The sequence below is a fragment of the Amborella trichopoda genome, chromosome 8 (genome assembly GCF_054954075.1).
Source record: "Amborella trichopoda isolate Santa Cruz 75 chromosome 8, AtrichopodaSantaCruz75HAP2 v2.0, whole genome shotgun sequence".
NCBI classification, from domain to species: domain Eukaryota; kingdom Viridiplantae; phylum Streptophyta; class Magnoliopsida; order Amborellales; family Amborellaceae; genus Amborella; species Amborella trichopoda.
In genome coordinates this window covers 41,924,272-41,950,323 of record NC_142343.1, presented here as the reverse complement: position 1 = coordinate 41,950,323, position 26,052 = coordinate 41,924,272, and positions in this window count along the sequence as shown.

Sequence of the window (26,052 nt, the reverse complement as noted above, 5' to 3'; positions counted from 1 at the left end):
TACTAAAAATATAAGCCACTTACAAATTTTATTGAGAGAGAGAGAGAGGGTACTATTCTCAAAGGAAAATGAACTCTAGAGAGAGATGACAATGAGAGAGCGAAAGATGGAGATTGTTAGACTTTGAAGGAGAGAGAGAGAGAGAGGGAGCAGCATCGTTGCATGAAATTTATTGGTTAGACTTAGCTGATATTTAGTTGGAGTCGGCTAGCAACCTCATTGGTTATATGGCACATTTGAGAATGATTGAATGGACTACCAATACTTCTTTTTCCTATATTTTGCATTGGTTTCAACTCGTTAGATGATATGGTTCACATCTTTAGTCGTTGGAATAAACCCTTCTAATGCGATTGGAACCAATTGAAAGTAGTTAGGCATGCTCCCCTAACTCGAATAGCTTCACTATTTGACTAACTTAGAAATAACTCATGATTAGCCTAATCCTCTAATGAGTAAACACTTGTGAAATTTGATACATTAATAAACACCTTCATTACAGTATGCCAAAAGATTATATGGCTTTGTGAGACAAATATTTTCCTAACAAAAAGTGGTTAGGTGTGAGAATATTTTTACATCAATCAGTCAAATGCATCTTTTCACACTAATTGACAGTTAATTAGTGTGAAAATATATTCTCACACTTAACCACATAAGAGATTTTTTTGTTAGGAAGATATTTCTCCTGCAGGACTATATAATCTTTTGGCATACTGGAATGAAGGCGTTTAGTAATGTATCACATTTCACAAGTGTTTACTTAGTAGAGGACTAGGCTAATCATGAGTTATTTCTAAGTTAGCCAAATAGTGAAGCTATTTGAGTTAGGGGAGCATGCCTAACTGCTTTCAATTGGTTCCAATCACATTAGAAGGTTTTATTCCTACGACTAAAGATGTGAACATTGAGATGTTTTGAGCCCGTACTAAATTTATAAGGGATTTTGACTGCGTAGATGATATTATTCATCTTTTTAAATGTAATTTCCCTAAATGTAACGGACCATTTACTAAAGGGTGTGGTTTTTATAAGGTTGCAACCTTAAACAATCCAATTAAGGCGTACTTTATAATTTTGTCGTAAAAACTCTTAGTATTATTTTAAAATCTATTTTTATACCTTATTAGAAATTTTTAAATTTAAACAATGGTTAAAATCAAATAGATCTATAAATATATGAAAATCTTGAAAATGGACGGTTTAGATAATGTGTTGCAAGATGCACTATTTCCGAGATTCAAAAACTTTTTTTTTTTCATATTCATATATCTCAATGTTGAGATGATTAATTAGAGGGTTTTTTCAACATTAAAATAACATTTTTGATAGATTTTTCATGGTGCATCTGTGATTCTACATTTTAAGGTTGCAACCTTATATAAACTTTTCCCTTTACTAAAATATCTCAAATTAAGTTAAGCAAAAAGTGCTCAGCGTCACATTGGACGGAGGAGAGCAATGTATTTAAACTCAGTTCAGGCCTCAAACTTGGCCCTGGCTCAAGCCGAGTGACTTGGGAGAGTCCTAGTGGTCTCAGCTAGTTGTATTTAAGGCCCAAAAGGCATTAAAATTAAAAATGATGGAGATAATTTGTTTTAAAATAAAATAAAAATTATAAAAGTGGAACAAAACAAAAAACAACATAAAAAATCCAAATGTTGTCAAGATAACGGTATGATATGGCCATAAATGTTGTCAAGATAACGATATGATATGGCTATGAAATTGCTTTCAGCTTTCCACGGAAAAAAAATATAATAATAATTAAATAATAACTTAATTATAAAAATAAAAAAGTTGTAAAATTTCAAATCAAACACTTCCCTAATGGAGTTATCGGGTCACCCAAATGGAGCCTTTGATTTGTAAAAATTATATAGAAATCATAAATTTTCAAATCAGTCACTTCCCTAATGGAGTTGTCGGGTCACCCAAATGGTGCCTTCGATTTGAAAAACTATTTCAAAGAATCAGCTTTCAAGTAGACTATTTGTTTTATAATATTTTAAGTGAGCCCAATAAAAATTTCAAATAAATCTGATTTGTAAAAAAAAATTAAATTAAATTTTAATGATAACATAAACTCTCAACCCAACAACATAGAAGATATATACTTTCCTCCATCGAGCCATCCAATTTAGATCAAGTGAAACACTGACCGTTTCATCTATAGATCCGGCGCCTCAGTATTTTATATATAGTTTTTTTTGTCAAAATATTTTGTAGAAAAAAACTTAAAAATAAAATAGTGTAGAGATGTGATATTGTGATTGGGGCCATATCGGCCGTCGTCCATTCAGAATGGACGATTTCATAGGGTAAGTATATGAGTTTTATGTAGTAAGGGAAGCATAGAAAGCCTGCCCTTATAAAAAAAATCATTAATTTTTGTTTTAAGAGTTATTTAAATAGGTAACTTAATCATTAAATAAAAATAACTTTAAAATTTTTACAAAAGTACAGTGACATTTTAGAAGGTTGTATTCTGAAACTTTATTTGTAAAATACCCATATCTTTTAATAAAAATTTCAATTTTACAGGTTGTGAAGATAACAAAAGTATCATTGATCTTTTAGTACGACGCATAACTGTATTCGCATCCCCTGAGGCATCCCACATTTGTGGTCTTTCCAAACCATAAACAAAAAAGAAAAGTAAAATCAATAATTTAGATTTTTTTCCAAAAAACCATCATTTTGAGTTTTAAAAATTTATTAGTTATATATATATATATATATATATTCATGTTCTCCGTGTCAAGAACGATATATGCCTAAAACTTTAGGCCCAAAATCCATCTAAAAAATGGAACATGAAGAGGGGATTCATTTCTACATATGAGTCTTAAGACTCATAAAAACCGTGTCCACATACATATGCTCTGACTATGACGTAGTAATTGACTATAGAACATATGATTTTGGACTCATGAGTGCCTCTGCCTACAATGTTCAAAAGAAAAAGAAAAAATAAAAAAAAAAATGCCTCCCCTTTATGGGTGGTATTGGATCCAATCAAACCCCGGACTTGACGGGTAAACCCGACCTCAGGTTCGGGTATGGGTCCAAATTTTGAACCCGAAAGGTTAGGTCTGGGTCCAAAACCTGGACCCAAATACTATTCGGGCCTAGGTTGGAGTCCAGTTGGACCCCACCCGAATAGTATAGGTATATGTTATGTATGTATTCATAAATGTTGCCAATAAGTTTATTTCTTAGGAATTTCCAGGTATTACGTAAAACAGTAGGACTGTAGTTGTGCATGACTATAAATGTTGTCAATAATATGGGTATATGATGGTACAAAACAAGACAACAAAAAAAAAGAAGCTCATAGTTATGGGGTGGCAAGCGACCGAACCAGACCCAGGCCTCGACAGGTAGACTTGAAACCCAATGGGTCAGGGCATGAGTCAAAAATTTTGACCTGAAAGGTCGGGTCCGGGTCCAAAACCTAGACCCAAATACTATCTTGGTCAAGGTCTAGGTCCAAATACTATTCTGGTCGGGTCCAGCGAGACCTGACCCGTACGCGCCACGTTGCAACCCCTACTCCCATTACGATTTTGTATAATGAGTTTTAGAGCTATATTCATGGAAATCCCTTCTCCCCTGATTTCCTGCACCTCATTAAGTACTCATGGCAAGAAAGGGTTGGAGGTACTCATATGTACAAGTTTGTTGCTAAACCAAAGAGGCTTCGAATGGATATCTCTGAGTGGAGCAAAACCTCTTTTGGAAACATTGGTCCTCAAATAACGAATATAAGGGTTAGACTAATTGAGTTGCAGGAAATTATTGATATTAGTCCAGGAGACCCGACTACTGCTTTGGAGGAAGCTCAACTCACATCCCAACTTTCGATCCTTTTGGCTCGGGAAGAAAGTATGTGGAGGCAGAAGTCCTGAGAGGTATGGTTAAAAGATGGGGACTCTAACACCAGATTCTTTTATATATCTATTGTTGTTAGAAGGAGAAATTACAGAGTTATTTATTTAAGAAACACTGGTGGCAATTTATGTTGAGGATTGATGTCTTGTATTCTGAAGAAAAATATCTGCTAAAGGTAAAGTTAAAGAGACGAGTCTGGAGGGCCATTACAAGCTCGAAGGGCCGAAGAGTCTGAAATACCAGGTGGAGCTAGAAGAGTCTGAAATACCATAAAAGGAGGAATCATCTAGCAGCATAATAAAACAACAACAACCATATGGTGAACCCTACAATTTGGTAAAAGGCAGAAAAAACATGTTTACAAAGCCGCTGTGATATACAGCTTTGAGGACATGATAGTTTTCGCTCTAACAATTGGTACTAGAGAAATCGACTCTTTCGAAGATGCCCTAAGTGATAAACAAAATGATAAATGGATGACAGTCATGATAGAGGAGATGGAGTCTCTGAAAAAAAAACAAGACTTGAGAGTTTGTCAAGAGGCCCAAGGGAAGGAAAGTGATTGGGTGCAAGTAGATCTTTCCGAAGACAGAAGTAGCAACAAAAAAGAAATGTGAGATATTCAAGGCTAGGCTCGTAGCAAAGGGCTACGCTCAAAAGGAGGGAGTGGACTACAATGAAATATTCTCTACGGTTGTCAAGCACACTTCAATAAGGCTATTACTGCTTTAGCAGCCATGTTTGATTTGGAGCTAGAACAACTTGATATGAAGACAACGTTTCTTCATGGTGATCTAGAGGAACAAATCTTTATGGAGAAATCTGAAGGCTTCAGGGTACATGAAAAGGATGATCACTTTATGGTATTAAGCAATCTCTCAGCCAATGGTACAAGCGCTTCGACTATTTGATGGTATGGATTGGCTATTCAAGAAGTGAGTATGATTATTATGTTTATTTTGAAGTTCTTGATGATAATTCTCTTATTTTCTTGATGCTTTATGTTGATGACATGCTCATCAATACCAAGAATGCATATGACATAACATCTCTCAAGTTTATGTTCAGTTATGAGTTTGATATGAAGGATCTAAGGGCTGCTAATAGGATCTTTAATACGGAGATTCATAGAGATAGAAGTGCAAGTAAACTCTGGGTAACTCAGAAAAGGGTATGTTGAAAAGGTGCTCGAGCGTTTCAACATGAAAAATGCCAAGTCATTTAGAACTCCATTGGCGAGTCATTTCAAGTTATTTGAACAGTAGTATCCCACTACAGATGAGGAGATAGAGCAGATGTCTCTGGTGCCCTATGCTAGCGCAGTCGGAAGCCTCATGTATACTATGGTTTATAGCAGACTGGATTTATCTCATGTTGTCAGTTTTGTTAGTCGATACATGAGTAATCCTGGTAGGGAGTATTGGAATACTATTTAAGTGGATTTTCAGATATCTGAGCGGGACGTCAGATCTCGAAATTATATTCAACAGGAAGAGAAGGTCTACATAACTGGTGAGATATGTCGATTACGACTATGCTAGTGATTTAGACAAGTAAAAGTCTACTACATGGTATGTTTTCACACTAGCAGGTGGACTTATTTTATGGAAGGCATTGTTTCAACCCACAATTGCATTGTCTACGACAGAGGGAGAGTACATGGCAGCAATAGAGGCTGCAAAGGAGGCGATCTGGCCGATTGGTTTGGCTCATGAGTTGGGAGTTGAGCAAGAAGGTACTGTGCAGCATTGTGATAGTCAAAGTGTCATAAATCTTGCAAAGAATCAAGTGTTTCATACAAGGACAAAACACATTGATATGAGATATCACAATATCATAGAGCTTGTATCAGAAGGAATCATTCACTTGAAAAAATTTCATACGAATGACAACCCTACATATATACTTAAAAAGCCGGTCACTACGAAGAAGTTCAAGCTTTGCTTGGACTTGCTTAATGTTACTCATTGTTGTGAGTGTGGGACGCACCCCCTGGAAGATGGGGTGCAGTCGCGTACTTTTATGGAGGATATGAGGATGAAGACATCTTCAGGTTATCTTCAGGGTGGCTCTACAAAATTCAAGTCAAGGTGGATATTGTTGAGGATTCATGTCTTGTATTTTAAGGAAAAATATCTGCCAAAGGTGGAGTCAAAGAGATGACTCCGGAGGGATGTTAAAAGCCCGAAGGGCTTGAGGGCCGGAGGAGTCGTCCTGTCAAGTAGACTCAGTGGACTTGGCCCCAAAGGAGGTTTGGGGGCGGCAACCTCCGAGGGAGATTTTTTTATCCATACATGGGGTATTTCAGTAATTTGTACCATCTATATGAGACTCAATAGAATGTAACGACGGGGGTTTTTTTAAGGTTAAGGGAAAAACGTAGTTCTCTTTGTAATCAAAGAAAACATAGAGGTGTGAGAAGAGAGCTATTGCAACCCTATTCTCCATTGTCAGTAAAGAAGCTCTCATCTCCCGTGGACGTAGGCACGTTGCCGAACCACGTATATCTTGCGTTATTTCTTTCTTTTGTGTTTATTTTTTATTTTTTATTTTTTATTTTTGTAGATTGCTTTTAGGGTTTTCTACAATTTAATCTCATATCACAAGGATATTGAACCCCATACGATTGCTTATTTCAAGAACCTTCTAACAAATGATGACCATAATAATTTTGTTATAAATTATTCTACTTATGACTTCCTCCATGTAGGTGTGTCACGGTTCAACAATGCATTGAGCTTACAAAAGAATTTTTATGTAGGAAATAAGAGAGTGCGCGTGGGACATGAAATCGGATAGTGCTTCAGGTCTAGATGGTTTTGGTGCTGGTTTTTTCAAATTTAGTTGAGACATCATCAAATATGATCTTCTAAAAGACTTTTTTTGAGAAAAGGCAAATTCCTGAAGGTTCATCATTGACTGTCACACCCTAAGATTTTAAACATTCTTGAGCTGCGATAGACTATTCTTATACTAAAAAAAAAATTCAAATTCCTATTAATATATATTGTAACAAAACAAATTTTTATATTAATTAAAATTTGTACAAGTTTGCTCACAACTGGTATTCACATGAAGTCTAAGTATACATCTGTTGATAAAACGAAAACTTACAGTGGTGAAGTTAAACAAAAGTTACAATGGAGAATTTAGTTATGACATGACTGCATCTTCTTCACAAGCTGGTTCTGATGTGCATTTAACTATGAGACTACAATTATTCTGAAAATTATTTACCATAGTTTGGTGAGTTTGGTTACTCAATAAGTGATCATCATGGTCCTAAAAATAATCATGGTTGGAAGATATAAACATTTTCTAAAGAATGTAGATTAAAACAAAACAACATGAGGAGGAGCATTGCGAACAAAAACATTTAGGAATAACAATTTCACTTTTCACAAATCCACAGTTAAACATAATCCAAATGAAGAAAATACACATAAACATTTTAACAGAGATGCATAATTCAAAGGATTTCACAAAATACTCTACTAGCGTCCTAAGTAGATCACCTATATACCCCATTAGCGTCCTGATGGGTCTAACAACCCCTGCAGGTCCAAACGTACCTCACCGGCGTACCGGATGAGTCTAAATAGCCCCTACCAGATAGGTCTAAACAATCCCTGCAGGTTCAAACATACCTCGTCGACGTCCAGGATGAGTCCAAATAGTCTCTACCGGCGTAACCGAATAGGTCCTAACAATCCTTGCAGGTCTGATAATACCTCACTGGCATCCCGAATGAGTCCAAATAGTCCCTACCGGCATAATCGAATAGGTCCTAACGATCCCTGCAGGTCCACTTATACTCAAATTATCTCTTAAACTCTTTAAACATCATAAAGCAACAATAACATATATGCAAAGTATCATTGAAAACGTTATCATGAATTCACTTGAAGCAATTTAATAACAATCACTTCCATTGAAATATCTCTAAGTAGCCATTTAAACATTTTGTGCAATAATTTCTGAAAGGTAACAGTTCTGAAGGATATTCTTGAAATCTAACATGATAACCGTCTAGCATTAATAGACGAACTTTTATGAGAATCCAAAATTAAATACCGAATTATCACAATCTATGGAGTTGCCAATTCATAAAGAATCATTTCATAGGCAATACTACAATCAAGTGCAGAAATATCAGTTTTTCAAATAATGCGGCTGTCATTTGCATATGAATTTTATAATGTCTAAATATTCAAAACAGTAGGAGGAAAACTCACAATTTTACTAAAAACGAAATATCACATTTATTTCTACTAATTTATAGTATAAAAACTTCTGAACAATAGACCAGAAAAATAAATTTATTTCTAAGAAATTATAACATTTAAAATTCCTAATAATAGATAAAATATCATAATTTTACTAAAAAGATTATTTTTCAAGAAAATGAAGTCCCTTACGCATAAAATTTACCGTGTCTAAAATTCATGATAATAGACAGAATAATTATTTCACTTTATAAAAAAAAACGGACTATTCTTCAAGACAATGAAGTCACTTACCTATAATATTTGAGAGGGAACTTTCGATAAAATTCAGCTAGAGAAAGGAGTTCACTGCGTTTGTAAGAGGGAGAGCAAGAAAGGAAGTTTTGTAGGGCGAGAGTCCTGACCCTCTTTCTATTTAACTCCTTAAAACTTATTATTATATTACTTTATTAAACTCCACCTCATACATGAGGTGTAGTACTATCATTAAATGTGTAATGTTTAGTTTCTCTAATTTCGTCTTCTCGTTCCCAAGTCGACTCTTCTCTTGAAGGGTACTACCATAATATACGGACCAAAGGAATCTCCTTATTGCGCAACACTTGTACCCTCCTATCTAGTATGGAAATTGGCTGCTCAATGAAGGATAGGTCCTTCCTGATCGGTAAAGGTTCATATTTAAAGACATGGGATGGGTCGGGCTGATATTTTCGTAATGAGGATACATGGAAGACATTATGGACATTTACCAATTCGGGTGGTAAGGCAAGTCTATAAGTGACACCTCCGACTCTCTCCAGAATTTCAAAGGGTCGGGGGCTCAGGTTTCCTTTCATGTCGAATCTCATGATGCCTTTTATTGGTGAGATCTTTAGGAAAACTCGATCACCTTCCTCAAATTCAAGATCTCTCAGTCGGTTATCGGCATAACTCTTTTACCGACTCTGAGCTATCCTGAGCCTTTCTTGAATTAATGTTATCTTATCCGTGGTAACCTGGACGAATTTTTTTCCCCAAAAGCTTTCTTTCACCAACTTCGTCCCAACAGATGGGTGACCTGCATTTCCTTCCATACAGGGCTTCATATGGTGCCATCTAAATACTGGCTTGAAAGCTATTATTATAAGCGAATTCAATCAGGGGTAAATGGTCATCTCAACTTCCTGCAAAGTCAATGACACAGGCCCTTAGCATATCTTCTAAGGTCTGGATGGTCCTCTCCGATTGTCCATCAGTTTGAGGGTGAAAGGCAGTGCTAAAGGTGAGTCTTATCCCCATGACTGACTGTCGCCTAGCTTAAAATTTAGAAGTAAATCGAGTATCCCTGTCCGATACAATACTGATCGGAACTCCATGTAACCGTTCTATTTCCTTAATGTACAACTGAGCTAGTCGATCCAAAGTGTAAGTTGTGCGGATCAGTAGAAAGTGGGCAGCTTTAGTCAGCCGGTCCACAATGACCTAAATGCTGTCATACCCTGAATTTGTTCTAGGCAAGCCAAAGACAAAATCCATAGAGATGTGCTCCCACTTCCACTCTGGCACGGGTAAAGGCTGCAACAACCCAGTGGGCCTTTGATGCTTAGCTTTTACTTGCCGCTATGTTAGACACTTAGACACAAATAGTGCTACCTCTTTTTCATATCATTCCACCAGAAGGTTTATTCAGGTCCTGTTACATTTTAATACTTTCGAGATGTATAGTATAGCGGGAGTGATATGTTTCTTCTAAGATAACCCTTTTCACACTCTCATCATTCGGAACACAAATCCGACCTCTGAATCTCAACAAATCATCACTGCTTATAGAGAATTCGTCATTTTTTCCCAACATCCCCTCTTCTATAATTTTTATAAAATGAGGGTCCTCCTTTTGTGCCGACCGAATCTGTTGAATTAATTAAGGTTATGTCTTAATGTTGGCAATCATACTTACGACACCATTAAAGAACGGAACCGGATGCCAATCTACTATTTCTTCTAACAATTTCATTTCTTGGATCATTAGATGAGCTAAGACTCTTGTAGATTTCTACTTAGAGCGTCGGCCACAACGTTAGCCTTTCCTGAATGATAATGTATTGTATAATCATAATCTTTTAAGAAATCCATCTATCTTATCTGCCGCGTATTTAAATCTTTTTGGGAGAAAAGATATTTCAGGCTCTTATGATCTGTGTATATTTCGAATTGCTCACTATATAGATAATGCCTCCAAATTTTCAAAGCAAATACGATTGCAGCCAGCTCCAAGTCATGAATTGGATATTTCTTCTCATACTCTTTTAACTGTCTGGATGTATATGCCACTACCTTCCCATATTGCATTAATACACAGTCCAAGCCTTTATGTGAAGCATTACTATAAGTCACAAATCCCCCATTCGCCTCAGGAATAGTTAAAATAGGTGCTGAAGTCAATCGAGCGTTTAGTTCTTGAAAACTCTCTTCACATTCCTTTGTCCATTCAAAATTAACTTTTTTTTTATATCAATCGAGTTAATGAGGTTGCAATTCGAGAGAATCCTTCTACAAATCTTCTGTAATATCCTGCCAATCCCAAAAAGCTTCGAACTTCAGTCATATTACTTAGTTGTTTCCAATTAACCACAGTTTCAACCTTTGAAGGATCAACTGATAACCCTTCCTTTGATATCACATATCCTAAAAATTTCACTTGTTCCAACCAAAATTCACGTTTACTTAGTTTGGCATACAACTTCTTTGTTCTAAGTATTTGCAACATCAATCTTACATGTTGTTCATGTTCCACCCGATCCTTGGAATAAATTAGATTATCATCTATGAATACCACAATAAACCTGTCCAGAAAAGGCTTAAAGATTCAATTCATCAAATCCATAAATGCAGCCGGTGCATTGGTTAATCCAAAATGCATGACTAAAAATTCATAAAGGTCATACCTTATTCTGAAAGCTGTCTTGGGAACATCATCACTTTAATTTTGAGCTAATGGTATCCAGATCTAAGATTAATTGTTTAAAATACTTGTGACCCTTGTAATTGATCGAATAAATCATCAATTCTAGGTAGTAGATATTTATTTTTCATTGTCATTTGGTTTAGCTGTCTATAATCGATACACAACCTCATGGTCCCATCTTTCTTTTTAACAAACAATACCGGAACACCCCAAGGTGACACACTGGGTCTGATAAAACCTTTATCTAATAATTCTTCCAATTATTGTTTAAGTTCTTTAAGTTCCGCAGGTGCCATTCGGTAAGGGGCCTTAAAAAGTGGGGTTGTCTCGAAAAGTAACTCAATAAAGAATTCAATTTCCCTATCAAGTGGTAACCCTGGCAATTCCTCAAGAAATACGTTAGGAAATTATCGAACGACCGGAATGGTGCCCAAGTTTATCTTTTCCTTTTTATCTACTTCAACATAGGCAAGAAAGCCTTGATATCCTTTTCGAAGGAGGCGATTAGCCCTAATTGAAGAGATTAAAAATGGTGGAAAGGCTTCCTTGATACCTTCGAGGTAAAACACTGGTTGATTCGAAATACAAAAAGTAACCTTTTTTTTGTAACAATCAATACTTGCATGGTATGCAGAGAGCCAATTCATGCCTAATATGACATCAAAATTTTGGATTTCTAGGAGTATTAAATCCACTAACATTTCTTTTTCTTTTATCCTTATCACACAAGACTTGTATACTATATTGGTATTAATTGAATTCCCCATAGGTGTGGCTACCTCTAGAATGTATTCCATTTGTTCTGGTTCTACCCTTAAGTGGCATGCAAAGTGTGGTGTTACAAATGAATGAGTTAATCCATGATCAATCAAAACATGAGCTACTTCTTGAAAGATAGTAAGAGTACTTTAGATCACTGATTTTGAGGCCTGAGCGTCTTGCTGAGTAATTGCAAATACTCTCCCCTTCGTCTGAGGTTTCTGGGCTACCTCTTCAGGCTTCGAATGTTGCTGCATTTTCAAGGAAAAACAATCTTTGATCTTGTGCCCCAACTTCCCACATTGGAAACAAGCGCTGATTTCACAATAACAGGGTTTCATCCCGTGTCTCTTCCCACATTTTTTACAATGCTCTAATGGGCTTTGAAATGGAGTCGGCCTTGACCTTTTGTTCGCTCCTTCAGAGTGTTGTCGATTAGATGGTATGGGCCTATACTGATTTCTTTGGCTATTCCTCTTTTGGTAATCTTCGCAGTCTTTTTCAACAATTTGGGCTCTGTCAACTTTTTCGGCATAAGTCCTAAGTTTTAAGATTGATATTCTGCTTTTGATGGCTAGTCTGAGGCCCCTTTCAAATTTTTTTACCTTTCTTGCTTCGTTGTTGACCATATGTGGAGCAAACCTGGCCAATTTAGTATACTTGGCCTCGTATTGTGCTACTGTTTTGCTTCCTTGAACTAATTCCAGTAATTCCATTTTTTTTTTGTCTCGAATAAAATCTGGGACGTACTTTTCATTAAATGTCTCTAGAAATACCTCCCAAGTCAAAGGTTTATTTTCTTGGACTAATACTCTTTTTTTCATTCGCCACCAATGTTATGCTTCACCTTCTAACGTAAAAACTGCCAAGGCCACCTTCTTATCATCAGGACATTCTATTACCTCGAATATTTTTTCCAATTGCATAATCCATCCCTGGGTTTCTAGTGGGTTTACAACACCCTTAAAAGAAGGTGGGTTCAATTTCTAAAATTGTTCGATATTACACCCATTATTTCTCGTAGCTGACTGCCTGGGTGAATTGTTGTTCTCCATTTGATGTTGCATTAGGGTAACCATATTTTTCAAGGCTTTATGAATTCCTTCCATATTAGCTTCAGTCATTCTGGATCTTGATCTCGTACCAGTTTGTACATACAATAAATATGACTTAAAGTCTATTCTTTTCAAATTTCCTAGGAATCTTAAACCTATTGCTCTGATACTCTAATTGTCACGCCGGAAGAATTCTAACATTCCCGAGGTACGACAGACTATTCTTATACTAGGAAAAAAAATTCAAATTCTTATTAATATAGATTACAACAAAACAAATTTTTCTATTAATTAAAATTTGTACAAGTTTGCTCACAACTGGTACTCACATCAAGTCTAGGTATACATATGTTGATAGAACAAAAACTTACAGTGGTGAAGTTAAACAAAAGTTATAAAGGAGAATTTAGTTATGACATGACTGTATCTTCTTCACAAGCTGGTCCTGATGTGCATTTAAATATGAAACTGTAATTACCCTAAAAATTATTTACCATAGTTTGGTGAGTTTGGCTACTCAGTAAGTGATCATCATGGTCCTAAAAATAATCATGGTTGGAAGATATAAACATTTTCTAAAGAATGTAGATTAAGAAAAAACAACATGAGGTGGAGCATTGTGAACAAAAACATTTACGAATAACAATTTCACTTTTCACAAATCCATAGTTAAACATAATCTAAATGAAGAAAATACATATAAGCATTTTAACAGATATGCATAATTCAAATGATTTCACAAAATCCCCTATTGGCGTCCCAAGTAGGTCACCTATATACCCCATCAGTGTCCTGATGAGTCCAAACAACCCCTACAGGTCTAAACGTACCTCACCGGCGTACCGGATGAGTCCAAATAGCCCATACCGGATAGGTCTAAACAATCCCTACATGTCCAAACATACCTCACTGGCGTCCCCGGATGAGTCCAAATAGTCTCTATCGGCATAACCGGATAGGTTCTGACAATCCTTGCAGGTCCGATGATACCTCACAGGCATCCCGAATGAGTCCAAATAGTCCCTATCAGCATAACCGAATAGGTCCTAACGATCCCTGTAGGTCCACTTATACTCAAATTATCTCTGAAACTCTTTAAACATCATAAAACAACAATATCATATATGCAAAGTATCATTAAAAACATTAGCATGAATTTACTTGAAGCAATTTAATAACAATCACTTCTATTGAAATATCTCTATGTAGCCATTTAAACATTTTGTGCAATAATTTCCGAAAGGTAACAGTTTTGAAGAACATTCTTGAAATCTAACATGATAACCGTCTAGTATTAATAGACGAACTTTTATGAAAATCCAAAATTAAATACGGAATTATCACAATTTATGGAGTTGCCAATTCGTAATGAATCATTTCATAAGCAATACTACAATCAAGTGCAGAAATATCAGTTTTTCAAATAATGCGGCTGTCATTTGCATATGAATTTTACAATGTCTAAATATTCAAAACAGTAGGAGGAAATCTCACAATTTTACTAAAGGCGAAAATATCACATTTATTTCTACTAATTTATTGTATCAAAAATTCTGAACAATAGACCGGAAAAATAAATTTATTTCTAAGAATTTACAGCATTTAAAATTCCTAATAATAGATAAAATATCATAATTTTACTAAAAAGATTATTTTTCAAGAAAATGAAGTCCCTTACGCATAAAATTTACCGTGTCTAAAATTCATGATAATAGACAAAATAATCATTTCACTTTATAAAAAAAAAACGGATTATTCTTCAAGACAATGAAGTCACTTACCTATAATATTTGAGAGGGCACTTTCGATAAAATTCGGTTAGAGAGAGAAAGAGTTCACTGCGTTTGTAAGAGGGAGAGCGAGAAAGGAAATTATGTAAGGCGAGAGTCCTTACCCTCTTTCTATTTAACTCCTTAAAACTTATTATTATATTATTTTATTAAACTCCGCCACATACATGAGGTGTAGTACTAACATTAAATGTGTAATGTTTAAAACCCACGTCCACCAAAGGACGTGACAATTGAAAGAAAAAGGTGAAGGGTAAAAGGGAATAAGAGTAGTGATGGTCCTTAAGGACCATAATGCTTATATGGACCATCATATTATAAAAGCTTCTTTTTTTTTTTTTTTTTTCTTTTCGTTCTTAAAATTAAGGTTGTTAGGGGTTTCCTGCTATCTTTGTATCTTGGATATAAAATTGTATAACTACCCCTTTATTTTCTATTTTGAATAATGGTTCTTCTATGAGATATTTCAGAGGAAAGTGTGACCCCCGTCAGAGTGATCCTCTATCGCCTTACCTCTTTCTTTTGCTATGGATTATCTTAGTAGGATGCTAGATGCCTCATTTTTTAACAAGTCCTTGCCCCTTGCTTTTCCATCTGGCTGGAACTATGGGGTCAATCACCTACTTTATGCAGATGATACCCTTATTTTCTATGGTGCTTCAGTTCAAGCAGCTTCCTCCATTAGGCGTATTGTTGATGATTTTTGCAAGGCAACATGCCAGAAAATTAATGATAATAAAAGTAAGGTACTCTTTTTTGGGACTCGTACTTATGTGAGAGCCCAGATTTTGAGGTTGCTTCAATTTGGTATAACGGATTTACCAGCCAGATTTTTGGGTTTACTTTTATTTCATGGTCTTTTGAGGCATTCACACAGTCAAAGTCTAATCATGAAGCTCTTCAGTAAGATTGGCTCATGGAAAGCTCTATCCTTATCTTTTGCAGGATGATTATGACTTCTGAAGTCAGTTTTAAGTGCATCATCTATTTAATTGTTGTTGTCCTTCCTCTTACCAAGGCGTACATTAAGAGGCTACAACAAAACTTTATGTGGGCAGGCACTAGTGAGAATAGGGGTTTGCATCTTATGCTTGAAGCAGAGGGGAGTTTGGGTATTCGTCATGTACAAGACTTTAATATAGCTGTCATGATGAAATTGGCATGGAGGGTGATCTCAAATCCATCGAGTATGCTAGCCAGATTTTTTAAACATAGGTACTTTCGCAATTACACAATTTGGCACTCGCAATCAAGGATTTGTTCACATGCTTGACAAGGTATAGCATTGGGCATTAATAGGCTTGCAATATAATCTTAAATGGTTAGTTGGTAATGACAAACAAATTGAACTTTGGAATGATCCTTGGCTATCTGAACAATCTTTGGGGGAGATATTTGGCGCCGATAAACTTGTTGTTGCAAGCTTTATAACTAAGGCTAAGGTATTTGACTTCTTAGTAAATGTTCCTCTTAGATGGACTCTTCTGTCATCCTTTTCTACCCCTCTATCTCAGGCAGTGCTCTCACATATTTTACCTACCTATGCTCTTGAGGACCAGCTTATCTAGATCTATGCGGGAGATCTTCTTTTCTCGATAAGGAGGGCTTGGGACTTTGTTAGAAGGCTGGCGCCTGTGAAACCTTATTTTAAGATTATGTTGGTCATGCCATCCCTTTCTCAGGCCAAGTGGTTCACTTGGTTAGCTCTGCAGTCACAATTACTCACCTTCATGCTTCTCTAATCTAGGGGCCTTCATTTGGTTTCCTGTTATCCATTTTGTTTACAGGGGGAGGAATTCTTTAACCATATTATCGTTTTCGCAATTGATTTAGAAATCTATTCTTCACAAATTTGGAAAATGCTTTACAATTGAGCAAAATACAACAACCTTCATGGCCAAATGGATCAAGTATAGATTATGATCCTCAAGTAAGTGGTTCGTATGGATTTTGATCTCTTCCATAACCATTTGGTGCCTTTGGATAGAACGGAACTCACGCGCCCATGAGGGGGTAAAAATGCCTAGGGAACAACTACTACTAGGAATTATCCATCTGGTTAATTATTTGGTTAGAGTAAAAATTGGGATTTCCATTACTCAGAAATTAGTATAACTACCAATCTTAACTTGCATTGGAGTTTGGCATCCCCCATGAGTTAAATACATGTGGCATGGTTGCCCCTTCCTACGGGTTTTTTGAAACTTAATATTGACGGGGCCTCCAGGCAAAACCCAAGCGTTGTTGGTTGTGGTGATGTCATCAGGAATAATGCAAGTAGCTTCATTGCAGCATTTGCAGCACTTTTGGGCAATAACTCTAACAATATTGTTGAATTTCATGCAATAGAAAAGGGAATCCTTCTAGCGAAGGAGATGCAATGCGTACCCCCTATCATTGAAAGTGACTCGAAGTTTCTAGTCGATTCTTTGAGGCAACGCTGTAGTACCCCATAGAAACTAGACATTATCTTGGTAAATTGCAAGTTTAGTCTCAATTCATTTGTAGATCATCAATGGCAGATCCAACATACTTACCGAGAGGCTAATATGGCTGCTGCCAATTCTGAATAGTTGGTCTGGGCGACACTATTGGTGCCACCCAGCCCGACTGCCCCAAAATGGTAGTTTTCACATGTCAACCATTCCCCGACCATTTTGGGGCAGATTCATTGAATCTGGACCCTTTTGGTATGTTCACCCCAAAACATCAATTCGGGCTGCAAAATCTATTTGAACTTGGCAGTTACCCACTCTAGACGATTTTCAACCTTTAAAAATCATTTCAAGATCATTTACGAGGTTAGATTTTTAGACTCCTCAGACTTAGAAAAATCGTCGGCCAAAAAACCTAATACCTTGAGAAAACCCTAGGACTAGGACAACCTTAGCTTTAGGATATTAAACATGCAGCCTTTAGGTTTAGAAAACCATCCAACCAAGCCAAGGCTTGGTCAAATTCTGAAGAGAAATAAATAAGGCGTACGACATAAATTCAATCGGTCCTGATACTGGCGAGGCCTCGAAACCTCAGGAATCCCGGGCCAACTGTCCCGGTCTGGTATATTTTACTCTTTCATGCATTTCCTTTCATTTTTTGTTTATTTTATTAGAATTAAATTATTTTTATTGCATTTTATGTAGTATTTCGGATTTCAGATCAATGCTGGTTTTGCCACTTATCTAAGAGCAGATATGCTTATGTCTTAGTATACATGTCTTTATATCAGAATTTGATTGTCTCCACTCACTTTCACTCTTAAAAAAATCAGTTTGTGGTTCGGATCTAGTCGATTCTCATCATGAGATCGTCCCAATCTGTATCGTGAACACAAATACTATTATAAACTTTTAAAACTATAAATTCCTTTATCACGACACGATGAAAGTACAAATTTAGAAAAAAAATGTAATATTAAAAGTTTGGGACAAAGGCAAGTACTACACCTCGTATGAGAAAGGTATTACAAACTTTAAAAGTTCTCCAATACTAGTACACTTTTTTATGATAAAACAACTAAACTATCAAATACTACTGCAAGTTTTTAGACTACTAGGTTTTTACTTTTTTTAAAGACTACAAATTTTTATTTTTTATTTTTATTCTAAACTACTTGATTTATACTAAAGTATTTTTTTAGTTTTCAAAAATATTACTCAAGTAAAGAATAACATTTGTAAACAGAAAAACACAACTTTCTGAAAACAAAACTATGTCAAAAAAACAAACGACATACTAGGGGACACTTTTTTTTTTTTTTTTGGTAATTCAGTGCTAGGGGACACTTAATAGTGGTATCTTACGTGTTTCTAAGAGAAGGAAAACACTACTTTTTGAAAACAAAACTATGTTCAAAGATAAGGGACACTTTAGTAGTACCTTATGGGTTTCAAAGAGTATTGACATGCATGCCTGTATAACCCAAATATCAGCATGTGGTCAGACCCTCGTACATGGGTGTCCATATTTAAGAGGTTTTTAGAGTATGGGGGCCCTTAATTCACCGAAGGTAGAGTTTTGTGTCATAGCATGTTCCGCTAGTGATTTGCATGCAATTACTCTTTTGCCTTTAGCAAACAATAGAAAACCATATGTAACCTCTCTTATATTGAAAATATGGAACTTGACTTGGGGAAGGAACATCTTATTGAACTTTGAAAACCTTATGTAATCCCTTACTATTCAAAACGTTTAAATTGACATCATGCAAGATAATCTAATGATATAGCTTTTTTTTGTCTTAGGTAATGTAAAAAAAAATGATATATCTTTAATAATTTTGTGCACTTCTTTCCAACATAAACTAGACCTTTAAAAGCTTATGTTAGTTGTTTTCTACTCAAGATAAGACCTTTAAAACCTTATGCTAATTTTGTTGTATTCAAAATCTTGTTTTTAATTCTTTTTTTTCATTTTGGATATTAACTTGAGATATGATATAAACAAAACTCAAGACGTCACGGTATAATATACCAATACCCTGACCACCTAAGCCTTGAGCCCATCCGTTGTATATATATATTTTTTGCATTAAATCCCATATTCTTTCGTATCATGGTTTCTTGACTCATAAATGTCCCCATGTGCAATATTTCAACACATTGTCTCAAAGGCTTATCTTTGAATATTTCAATGCACTGAACTTTCGATGCAAATCAATAAAAATCGTATTTTATTTTTGTGAAAGAGTCTATATTGGCGAAGGAGTTCTTTTGTAACTTTGCTCCCAAGTTTGGCTTTTACCTTTTCCACTATCCGCAACTTTTAATTCCACTATCCGCAATTTTTATTTATATCAACCGGTAAGACTTATTCCTGGCTAATTACTTGTAAAACAAGAGAGGAGAAACCTCATTTTTGCCAATAGTATTTCAGGTTAGTTCAAAACTACCATCTCTATTTTTCTTTTTTCAAAAATACCACTTCTTGTACAATTTGTCACAAAGTACACTTTTGACATTTCACCCTAGCAAAAATCCAAAGCACCAAAAGCCACATCCTCCATCATCATCATCATTATTAGTAGCAGCAAAATGTTTTTTCAATTATTTAAGATCGGCTAGATAAATTTTAGACGGGCATTTTGCTTTATTAGAGGCTATGATTTGATAAAATTTTACATTGATTGTTTACTTAACACAACCCATTTTTTTAATGAAATTCTCATATTTTTTTGAAAAAAAAAAGAGCAAAAAAAAAAAAACCTTTTTTTTTTTAGGTTTGGGACGGGTTAAAAAAAAATTTGAAGCCCCACCATTTTTAGACTAACTAAAAGCCACATCGACTCGATTAAAATCATCAAATGTTAAGTCCAATTCGATCAATTCTCTCTTTGAAGGTATTTCTCTCGACCCGTGGGGGATTGCAGGCGAAGCAGTAATGAAGCTAAAAAAAGAGGACAAAGAAGGTGAAGAGGTGTAGATAGATTATGGTCGATCGAGAGAGTTTGGCCGGCAGAGGGTTGAAGAAAGAGGTAAGGAGAAGTTTTCTCCGGAAGTGACATGTGTGGACATTAAATTTGTACCATTAAAGAAAGCTTTAGAAAAATGCGCCGTCGTTGGGAAAAAACTCAAAGAAAAAGGAGTGGTTCACAGAAGGCGCCCACGTTAAGCAATCAAGGAATGGATGTCCCCATACTCCGTAGAAAACTTAACAGTGCTCAAACCTTGGAGGAAACTCAACACTATTATTATCATTGTCAAATTTTAAGTTGGTTATACGAATTTTGATTATCTATCATACATTTTTATTAAATGTCATACTTTCAAGAGACTTCAATTATAAAATTTAAAGTATTGAAAATACAGCTGGAAGAGTGATCTACAAACTAGAGAATCTTAAAAATTTAGTATCCAAATAATATGTTATAAGATGTATTGTTTTTAATATTTAAATTTTTTTTTTTTTTTTTTCATATACATACATTTAATGTCAAGATGATTCATTGGAGTGTTTTTCAACCTAAAAACAACATTTATGGGGTATGCCTCACTTCTATATTTTAAAGTTGGACTACTTGTAAAAAAAATTTCCTAAGAAAAATAAGAGCTATATTTGTGAAAGTTACCCAAAACTATAGTGACGGATCACGACATTAAGTTCGACTCCTAATCAAACTATAAAAAGGGTAAATATCTTTTAAGGGTCTTAACCTCTTATAAAATCATTAAGGGGTTTAAACATCTTAGTAACTTTTAAAAATGTCTTTTAAATTTTCACCTCCTAAATAGTTGCTTTCAAAAATATCCATAGTGCTCTAGAACTGGGAATATTGAACATGCATTGCCGTTTCGATGACTTTAAAAACTAAAGAGGCCTCAACTAAATAACAAAAGTACTCCGCTTACTCAGGATGGATTAAATTCCTACAATGCTCATACTCGTTCAAGGTTCTAAATGCTCATACGCGTTCAAGGTTCCAACTCTAAACATGACATTTTCCGAGCTACCTAAATGAAAGAAAAATTAAAATATAAACCATCGAATATTAATGAGTATCTTTTAAGCTCAATAATTTTGCAAAGGGTTTTTAAAATATAAACAGTACTCCTAAAGAAAAAGTAAAATAGAAGAACTTGTCTAGACTTTCATGGCTACTTCCCCTGCTTTATGATATGATTCTTTCTACATGTTGGTGTAGTACAAAATATGATGACAAAAAAAAAATAATGGTACGGAATCCGGCACCGCAGGCTACCCACTCATTTTCTTCTCGATTAGTTTATTTATGTACTTGTTTGTTGAATCTTCTAAGCCGCCCATGGCCTTCAACTCGGATACGAACAATTCAGCATGATGGTAAAAGAAACATGACCTTTGAAAAGGAGTGGTAAAAGAGGAGCGAGATGAACCTCTCTATAGAGAGAGAGAGAGATTTGTAATCTTTAATTTCAAAGAAAACAAAAAAAACAAAAAGTTTGTAATCTTAATGCTCCAAAATAACTGTTTGCCTACAAGTATATCATTTATTTTTTTGTATATGGATGTCTCAATCATTCTTGACTTTTAAATTTCAGAATGGTTGATTGTACGAGTGTTATTGAATAGACATAATGTTTAAAAAAAAAAAATTTATCAAATTTTGTGATTTACCTTAAGCTATCTAATTTGACATCCAATGAGTGTGAATGATTGTGATATCTATGTACAAAAGATAAATGATCTCTTTAAGATAAATGGTCTCTTTCCATACAATCTTCCAAAATAAAGATTGTTCATGGGAGGAGGCAACCACAACATGAGGGTAGGACGGGGCCAGGCTTAAGCGGTGGTTGGGTGGTTCAGCCCAGCCCAGCCTGCCCCTTGTTTTCTTGATTTTTTCTTTTATTTTGCTTGGCCTAGCTCGGGTTGATAAGCCTAGGCTGAGTATGGGCGAAGGACTCTTTGGCCCAATCAAGGGGCCTAGCCTTGGCCTTTTGTCCTAGCCCAGGCTTATAAGCCTAGGCTAAGTATAGGCACTAGGATAGGGCTATGGCCAAGAAAAGGCCGGCATGTAACTAGCCGTAGTTGTTCAATTGTGTAGAGATAAGTAATGTTAAGAAAAAAAAAAGGAAAATAGTTTTATAGGGTTGTAGCCGTATCAAAATAAGTAAAGCATCATCTCATAATTCATCAAAAATTACAATTCAAGTATTGCAAAGACTTTACATGAATCATCTCAGCTTCAGCTCGAACATATTAGTTGTGAAAAAAAATTACGATTTTAAGCTCTAAAAAACATGTATATTGTAGCAAGCTATCTACACTATCTATTTTACCCTAAAATTAAGTGTTTAAATATCTACAAGATTTTTACCATATTTTGAGTTTCAAATTCAGTATTGGAAACTGATTTAGATCCATCATGGACATTTATGTTGCCGAAAACGCTTTCCAGACGAGGGTTTGAGGTGAGGCTTTATTTTGTTTTCATAAATCCTAGGCTCTATAGATACTTCATCCTGTCAAAATAAATCCTAGGCTTTATTTTGCTTTCATAAATGATTTTATTCCATCACGAAAAACATAATATAGGAGTAATTTTAGGTTTTGGACTTCAAATTTTGAGGAGGTAATCCTGTAAACCATAAGCTAACCTCAACAAGCAAAAAAAAACAATTTGAATTGAACTCTCTATGACATAGACCATCCAATTTTTTAATGGTAAGATCTACGCATCAAAAAACTTAAAGTTTAAATTTTTTTTTTTTTCTTTTGAGAATAATCATCTATTGATTCTTAGGTAGTTTCCATGCATTGAAAATAATCCCAAGTAGATCTTTTCACTAATGGAGTAGATACACAGTATGCTCCTGCAGGACAATAGTATATTTCCTCCAAAAATTTTGTTCAAACTTCATAGAGAGAGATATCTAAGTTCCAAAAAAGAAAGAAAAATGTATAGTTTTTTAGAGTTGTGTATCGTGTGCCTATTTGACCTTCTCGAATCAAAGGAAGGGAGACCTTTCCATGCACCCACAAATCACAAAAATCAGCTTGACAGATAGGTACAGTGGACTTTCACACAAAGATGAATCTTTTTCCGAAAGTTTTCTTTCTCAAGGTGTGATTGATTTTAATGCTTAGTTGGGCACTTAATCGAATGCATGTATAAAGCCGCGTCTTTTTCTTACCAATTCAATGAATGGTAACAATTTTCCTTCCTTTCAACAAGATTTGGTGTGTTAACACTTTTTCTCAAAATCTCTTTTACCCAAATAAAAACAAATAAGAAGAAAAAATAACTATACATACACATCTTATAATATTTTGAAAATTGACCGAAAACGACTTAGTTGTCCCCAAATGATTATAGGTTCTGTGCATGACAAAAAACCCCTTAGAATATAGAAACCCACAAAAGATAACTATTTAATGTGTATCATATGACTTTATTTATTCAAAGAGTAAAAGAGAAACTATTTTCCTTACATACAATACACAATAGAAATAGGTGAGAAGTTTCCTTTATTTGTTTTTATATTACTATAGGTCAACACTCACAATATATGCTCCTATTTTCTGTTTACCAGAACTATGAAGTGCAAAAGAAAACCTCACCTCAAATTCTGGTTCAAAAAGCACTTTCGGCAATAACAATCCACATGATAGATCTAAAATCAATTTCCAACATCGACAATAAAATTTGAAACTCAAAAAATGGTTCAGATCTTGTAGATCTGTGGACATTTATTTTTAGGGTGACATGGGCAATCTAGATGATTTGTTGTAATATACTCTATTTTTAGACCTTAAATTTTTTTTTTTTTTTAATAACCATAATGTTCAAGCCTAGATGATTGATTTAAAAGTTTTCCAAAGCTTGAATTGCCATTTTCAATGAGTTAGGAGGTGAGGCTTCAGTTATTTTGATAGGGCTGCAGCCCTACCAGACCATTTTCCTTATTAGATTTTAACTCAACTCACAAACAAAAGAAAACAAACACATCCAACTCATTTCCGACAAGGGTGCTTCCCATTTTATAATAATTACGATTCAACTAACATGTTTGAAAGGTAGACTATTCAAATATATTGTCGTTCTATAAATATATTTAAGTCTCAAATTTAATAATGAAGTTCCTTTTGGCTTTTTACGCAGCAACGCTTTTCAGGAATCGAACAGCGCACGTTTTGATCTATAATAAAATATCATGTAAATTTGTTTAAAATACACGCAACGTTTGACTATTTAATATTTAATTCTAAGGTGCATTTTGATAAATTTCAAAACCATGTGATGTGTCATTTTATGGGCTACGAATTTGGCCCTATTCAGGTTTGGAAACAATGAACAATCTAACATATTTTAGTAATTCGACTCACTCAAGATGCTTCAATCAGAAGTATTGGTATTTTAATAATCTGACCTACGTAACGGGTCCTAATTAAATGATTTGGAATCTCCCGTTTGTTTAGGGTGGTTAAATTATTGAAATGGATTTACATGTTCGGGGTTCGCAACGCTAAACATGGTCATTTTGGGTTTTCTTGAGATATTTTTGAGAAACTACCTGAGTGAAATTGAAATTAAGTGTTAGCCTCTCTAATGTTAATTGAAACTTTTTTACTCCATAATGACTTTGTGAGGAGTTTTAACCCAGGAATGATATTTCACCTAATCCAAAATAAATACCAAAAGCAGTAATAAATGGTTTTCAAAGCTAATACTTTGAGATAATGAAAATTGTTTCATGGGGCTGGATCACATGACCACATATGCAGTCCAAAAAGTGTAAAGCATCATTTTACAGATGCAAGTAGGTGTTTCATCTAAAGAAAATGAAAACTAGCGGTCCAAATATTTTTTTATTAGAATTATTATTTTTAGCTTTTTAAAATTGATTTATTTTTCATATTCACGATCTCCATGTTAGATATTATATGTCCTTAACAATTAAATAAAAAAACAACCTCAAAAATAGAATTATTAAGCAGCCTTTATTTCTACATATATAGTCTTGGCCGCATAGACACCGGGTCCATTAAATAATAGTTAGATTTTTTACTGTTGCAAAAACTTGACAAGTTCAATGAGAAGATAATGTTGCTTTGTTAAATGTCTCTTGACTAATACCTGATTAGTCGGCCTGTCCCACTCACACCCAAGCATTAATGTTCCCCTATTACTCCATTTTCATACATGATCCAAAATAGAAGATGAAGTAAGAAGATACATATATAGGCATTATATCGCATGAACTACTTCTGTGACTTTTCTAATTTTTATTTTATTTATTTATTTATTTGCTTTAATTTGAGGGATAAAAATATAGCCTTTCCCAAAGTTTGAAAGGGTGGGGTGAGAAAAGGTCAGTTAACGGCTAGCAACCCTAAAGAAACCGCGTGTATGGAAGATAATGTGGTAGTTGTTGGATCACTTTTGAATCGACGGTTAGAATCTTGTGAGTCGACATGCCTGACTCACCTGCTCCGTTGATTGACGTTACGTTTGACTGCCTCTAAAAAATAGAGGCCTGCCTTGTCAGTTTGCGCGTGTTAACGTATGCACATCACACTTAAAGAATTAAGAGAGAGAAAGTTTAATAATGAAGAGAGAGAGAGAAAGAGAAAGAGAGGGAGAAGGGGATAAAGTAGGTGATTGACTAATACAATTACGTTGGTTACTTCAATTTCCACGTAAAACACGTCTGGTGAAAAGTGCTTGCGTAGGTAATTGTAGAGAGAGAGAGGTTACCAAAATTATCTTTGAGAGAGGGAGCCAAAACTAGGGGCAAACAAACTAGCTTTTCTAATAAAATAGACTAGGAAAAAGTTTGTATAGGTCCCGAGGCTCTAAACATCAAATTAGAGCGCACATCAAAAATTTTACTAGAAGAAGTTGTTTTTGATGTCCAAATATTTTCAAATTGATCATCTGGATGTCAACATACATAAACCTAAGA